This window comes from Fukomys damarensis, unplaced genomic scaffold, assembly GCF_012274545.1.
Source record: "Fukomys damarensis isolate Sample0158 unplaced genomic scaffold, DMR_v1.0_HiC HiC_scaffold_37, whole genome shotgun sequence".
NCBI classification, from domain to species: Eukaryota; Metazoa; Chordata; class Mammalia; order Rodentia; family Bathyergidae; genus Fukomys; species Fukomys damarensis.
Genome location: NW_022900949.1, coordinates 31987251 through 31992785, shown reverse-complemented (window position 1 = coordinate 31992785; position 5535 = coordinate 31987251). Strand labels below are relative to the sequence as shown.

General features: G+C 57.2%; 1 protein-coding gene across 1 annotated transcript in view; it reads left to right on the top strand.

Annotated features, from left to right (window-relative positions):
- The first annotated feature begins 1508 nt into the window (after positions 1–1508).
- Slc6a6 (solute carrier family 6 member 6) overlaps positions 1509–5535 on the top strand; it is a 46896-nt gene continuing 42869 nt past the window's right edge. The window contains exon 1 of the mRNA XM_010637903.3: positions 1509–1526. The gene's annotated coding sequence lies outside the window, so the exon portion shown is untranslated. The remainder of the gene's footprint in view (positions 1527–5535) is intronic.

Here is a 5535-nt window from a genome sequence, read left to right as displayed (position 1 = left end):
TGTCTCCCAGGCAGCGCTGGGCCCCGGCACTATCGCCTCATGCCAGGCACTGACACCGGTGTGCTGGACACTGTCGCCGGGATCTGGGCAGCCTGGCCTGGCTATTTTGGTCCTGCCCGGGCTCCAGTGCCACCTCCGGCAAGTCCCTACCCAAGAGGTGGAGGACGTGGTGGCAGAGATAAGGGGTCTGCGGGCCCCATGTGTACATGATGAGCACAGCGCCCCGAGTTGGCACCGCCAAGGAGCACAAAAATGTCACGGAGGAGGTCTTTTTTAAATTAAAATAATTTTTTGTTGGCTGGAAGGGAGGGGATCTGGTCCAGCGTCTGTAGCCAGAAGGAGTTTATTTTTATGAGAGCGAGCGAGTGAGCGCTTAGCAACCGGTGCCCGCCTGCCCGCTACCGGGGAGTCATCGCAGGGAGTCATCGCTGTGCGAGGTGGCACGAACTGCGGGGTGGGGCGGGCTGGGGCGTACTGGGGCCACCGCGTGAACCCTCGACCCCAGGGGACTGGCAGAATGGCTGGAAGTTGACTTAGACCTGGCTGCACCCCTGTTGGCTATAGGTAGCCCCTCCTGGGCTCAGTTTCCCCATCTTTAGGATGGGCAGGGCATGCTGTCCGTGGGCTGCAGAGGGCTGTGACCTTGGGTGATTCCCCAAGCAAGGAGGATGTAGACCCCGCCTTCCTGTGTCCTGGAGAGGATTGAGCCAGGCTGCCTAAGCCGCTGTAAGCTGTAAAGCCTGTGGGACTGTGGGCTCCGATTAGAGGGTGTCACGCGGCCTGGGGTCCCTGTGGAATGTGGCAAGGGTCAGGTGCAGTGCCAAGCTTTTGTCCTTCAGGAATGCCCTGCGCCACACACACCCCATGGTGGTGGTCAGCCTCCCTCACACCTTGATTTTAGCTGTTCAGCAGAGCTGCCTTGTGTGAGGTGGTGCTGCCCATTTTACAGATGGGCTGATTGAGGGCTTCCTAGAAGACTTTGAGGGGACAGGAGTAGCCCCCTTGACCAACAGTGACTTTGGACTTGGGAGGTTTGGTCACTGATTTCTGGAGGGATGTGGAATTAGATGACAGCCTGGAGAGGACTGTTCAACCCCCACGTGTCCAGGCCCTGTCTGTTCCAGGAATGTGAGCTTCTCATGGTCTTTCCAGAGGTCCCAATGTCATGGCACCTGTGGCCACCGAGTGCATTCCTATGCAGAAGGGTGGAAGTCACTGTGGGGACTCCAGGAATGTGGCTTGGTGCTTCCCCGGAACCTGGGTAGGAGCTGGGGTGCCCCTCAGAGAAGCCTAGGGTACCCACTCTATCAGAGTGGGCAGATGCTTGAAGCTGGCATGTGTTTGTCTGGTGTTCACGGGGTTGTCTGGGCTGGGGCTCCGATCTGTGGGTTCTGTGGAGGGCTGGGTCTATAAGCACCCAGGGTGGCCGATGGGAAAGGAGGAGGTTCCTTCTGCAGTTCCGCACTTAGCTGGTGATTGAACCTCAGCTGAGGCGGCTCTGAGTGGCATCAGGTTTGGAGCAGAAGGTTGGATTTCCAGGACCTTGTGGCTGGGGTGGGGTTTGTGGGAGAGAAACTGCAGACAGGGAGACTTGGTGACCCGCTGTGTTGCTGATGGAGAGCATGGCTTCTGAGGTCAGGCTGTGTTAGAGCTGCTGTCTTCTGTGGTCGGGACCGGGATGGCCAGTGTTCCCGGCGGGGGCGCAGCAGGTGGCCGAGCGTGTTTGTGGAACGTGTCCCCTGGGTCCGAGCTGGAGAGAGGAACAGGAGCTGGGCAGGATTTGGCAGGAGTCATATGATGGGGCTGTGGGTGCTGGGTAAGTGTCTTGGGCTTTATCCGGAGGGCGGCAGAGATAGAAATAGGATCCCATAGGGTTTGGGTACAGCAGGACAGAAGCTGTAGAAGCCTGGAGCCTGGGACAGCCCCGTGCTGAGCGAAGAACTGGGCTGGGCTCCAGGAGACCCAGGGTCGCTGGTGGGCAGTGCACGGAGCTCGTTCTGTGCCAGTGAGTCCTGCCCTGAGCACTTTCTGTAAACATGGGGCGCGGCCTGGACATGCTGTTTAGCAGGTACACAGGCCATTAAGCCTCGCTGGGCCTCTGGGAACGCGACCTGGGCCTTCAGGACAAGTTACCGACTGGTCCGTGGGATCCCCTCCCACCCCACCTGGTCTGAGTCTGCATCTGGATGCCAGACCCGGGGAGACAAAGATCAAGGAATGGCTTTTCTGTTCCCAAAACAAGCCCCGAGTAGAGGTGTTGGGATGGGGAGCATTGTGGCCAGGCCTTAGACTCGCCTAAGTCTGGGACGGGCTACAGTGCCCACCTGGCCCTGGCTTCTGTGTTCCCAGAACTAGGGTGAGGTGGGAGGATCACTGGTGCCAAAGTTGGGGGGCCATTCTGGGAACCATAGCCAGCCACACCGGGTCTCAAAGGAAGAGAATTATCTGGAAGACTTTTTAAATTAACAGATGTGGGACCAGAGCTTGGGAATCTGTATCTTAAAAGGTTTTGTGTTTTGAGGGTTTTTTTTTTTTTTCCCCACTTTGAGTTGAGGTTGCTGTGCCTCCCAGACTGACCCTAAGCTCTTGGGCTTCAGCAGCTATCCTGCCCCCAGAGCTCTAGGGCTGCCCAGTGTGTCCCCCTGTACCTCCCCTAACTTTGAAAAAGTCCTGGAGGTGCTTGAGAGTGTGATACAGTGGTCAGGCAGCCCAGCCCCAGGCGCACACGGGTGAATAAGTAAAATAAAATCATCAGGGGCATGGGGCTCCACCGTGTGCCAGGATCAGGACTCAGCCTCTCCTCACCCCGCAGCCGGGTCCCCGCTGTGTCCTCCTGTGTCCCCACCTCCATAGGGCTGGGAATGGGACCCTGGTCTTTGCTGCACCCTAGCCTGCCCACCTCCAGATCACCACTTTCTGATTTGTCACTGGAAATCAGTCTAGAACCTCCTGAGAGGGACTCATGTAAAGCACGTCCCTGTCCCTGGGGTCCAGCCCTGTCCACTCCCCAGGGTCTGGCAACTCCCCCACACCCCCAGGAACCATAGCCTGGAGCATTAAGAGGAAAATGCCGGAAAGGAGGACTGCTAGGCGTGACTTTATTACCGCATTGTTGTAACTTTTATTACTAGCTATCTCGTTAACCTCGCAGCGGCCTGACCTGCCGAAATGCCCTTCTGCGGCATCACATCCCAGGCGTGTGTGACTCTGTCCTTGCTGTTCCAGCCCCAGGGTCTCAGGATCGCCCTGTCCGTGAGGGGCTGTACCGTTGCTGCAGGGCAGGTCAAGCTGCTGCCTGCATCCATGAAGGAGTCTGTTTTTGGACACGTTTTCATCTACCCAGGAGTGGCACTACATGCATATTGACTCAAGAGAGACTGCCAAAAGACTCACATTTATTTATTCAGGGTGTTTAGTTTAGTTTTGTTTTTTCATTCTGTTTTTTTGAGACAAGGTCTGGCTGTGTAGCCCAGGCTGGCCTCAAAGTCATGGCGATCCTCCTGCCTCAGCCTTCCAAGTGGCTGGGAATGCAGACATGCACCACCACACCTGCCTCAAGATTCACCTTTTAATCACAAAAATAATACACCTCAAGTAACACAAAACTGGAGACTCACAAGCGATCCTCTCAGATCATTAAAAAGTGTGCATGTCCTAAGTTGTCTGTCGCCTGCACACCTTGCCTTCCTGTCCTGGTCCCTTTCCCATTCTGACGCTCTGACCTGGCTCCTTCAGGACCTGCTCAACAGGCCAGGAGTCGTTTGGTCAGAGCAGAACGGCATCACGCTATTCTTGGTTCTGTGCTTGGTTTCTTAGCAGCACACCATCGTATACCTGGCACCATCAGAGTGGAGCAACAGCTCTTTTCTCTGTGGTCTCTGCCTGTGGGGCCACCCGGGGCCTTCCCCCACCCCCCTGTGGCATGGACTTGCCTGAGGGTGGACAGAGGAGCAGCCCTGGCCTGGGCAGGCCAGGAAGGAACCTTTCTCTTGTTCTTTTTCTTTGAGATGGAGCCTCATTGTGTTTCTCAGGCTGGGCTCCTACTCATAGGCTCCAGAGATCCTCTTGCCTCAGCCTCCTCATAGCTGGGACTCCCTATGCCCTATGTCCATCCGGGAGCTCCTGCTTACTGAGCACCTGGCGTGAGGTAACAGTGTCCTTCTCGCACCCCAGAGGTGAGCTTACCAGGAAGGTGGTGTGGCCCACCCCACATGGCTCTGAGGTGCTGGAGATCAGGACTCGGGGTTGGTTCACCTGCTTGAGACCTGAGCCCTGTTTGTTCTCCTCACTGCACTGCCCGTTTATTGAGCACCTAGTCTGTGCTGGGCACGGGCAGAAGGGCAGTGATACATAAGAGGGGGTGGACCCTCGGGGTGGCTTTTTTGTGGGCAGGCAGGAGCCCAGGGTGGGGTGTAATGAGAAGGGGACTTGGCTGGGCATCACCCATTGAGCGTGGGGTGGGAGTGAGCCTGGTAAGGGAGAGGTGGCGCCATCCTGAGAACCTCTGCTCCCAGTGCACTCCCTCCCATCCAGCCAGGCTGTGGCTGCCTCTGCAGCAGCCATGCCTGTGCCGCAGACGTCCTGGTGCTGGTGGGACCCAGAACCCCACGTGTGCCAGGCAGGCTGTGTCCTCAGTCGTGTCCTTGTACTTCTCCGTTGCTGCTCTTTGTTTTCTGAGACAGGGTTTCAGTACGTAGTCCAGGCTGGCCTCAGATTCGCATTGCCCCTCCTGCCTCAGCCTCCGGAGTGCTGTGATGGCTGACACGAGCCACTGTACCCCACTCTGGCCTTGGTCATGATCACAAATTCTGGCATCCTCACAGCTGGTGGGAAGGGGTCTGAGGCCGAGTGGCCTCCGGGAAGGTCCCTGAGCAAGCTCAAGTCTGGCTTCTGAGGCGGGACAGGGAAGGTGATGGTCCCAGAGGAGGGTGACAGGGTGGAGGGAGGCCCTTAGGGCTCCACCTCCCAACAAAGGCTGTTCCGGTCATGGTTTCAAGGACTGTCTTTCCCTCACCAGATGGCACTGGTTGTTAACTCTGGAGGACAGCACCCACCCCTGGAGGCAGCTGCTTCCTCACTGGCCTCCCTGCCCCTCTCCCACTCAAGTACCTTCTGTGGCTCCCTAGTGCTGAGAGGTCAAGTCCACCACTCCTGGTGCAGTGGCTTCCTGACCTGCCATTTGCCACAGAGCCCTCTCTACTTGTGAAAGCCTTGGGCTCCAGTGGCTCTCAGGCCCTTACTTCCTCCCATTGCCTTTTCTTCTTGCTCTTAATTAATGAAGCTTTGTACTATCTGCTTGTGCTACCTGGTCGGGAAGTGTCTTGCTTTGAGCTCTAATGACCGTGACACCTGGGAAGCGTGTAGAGAGACCAGAGTCCTAGGGACCAGAGCCTTCCCTGCCCAGAGCCCAAGGCCCTTTCTTCTTCCTCTTCTTCTTCTCCTCCACTTCCTCCTTCCCCGCTTCCCTCCTCTCCCTCTCCTCCTTTCCTCTTCCTCCCCTCCCCCTCTCCTTCCTGCCTTCCTCCCCTCCCCCTC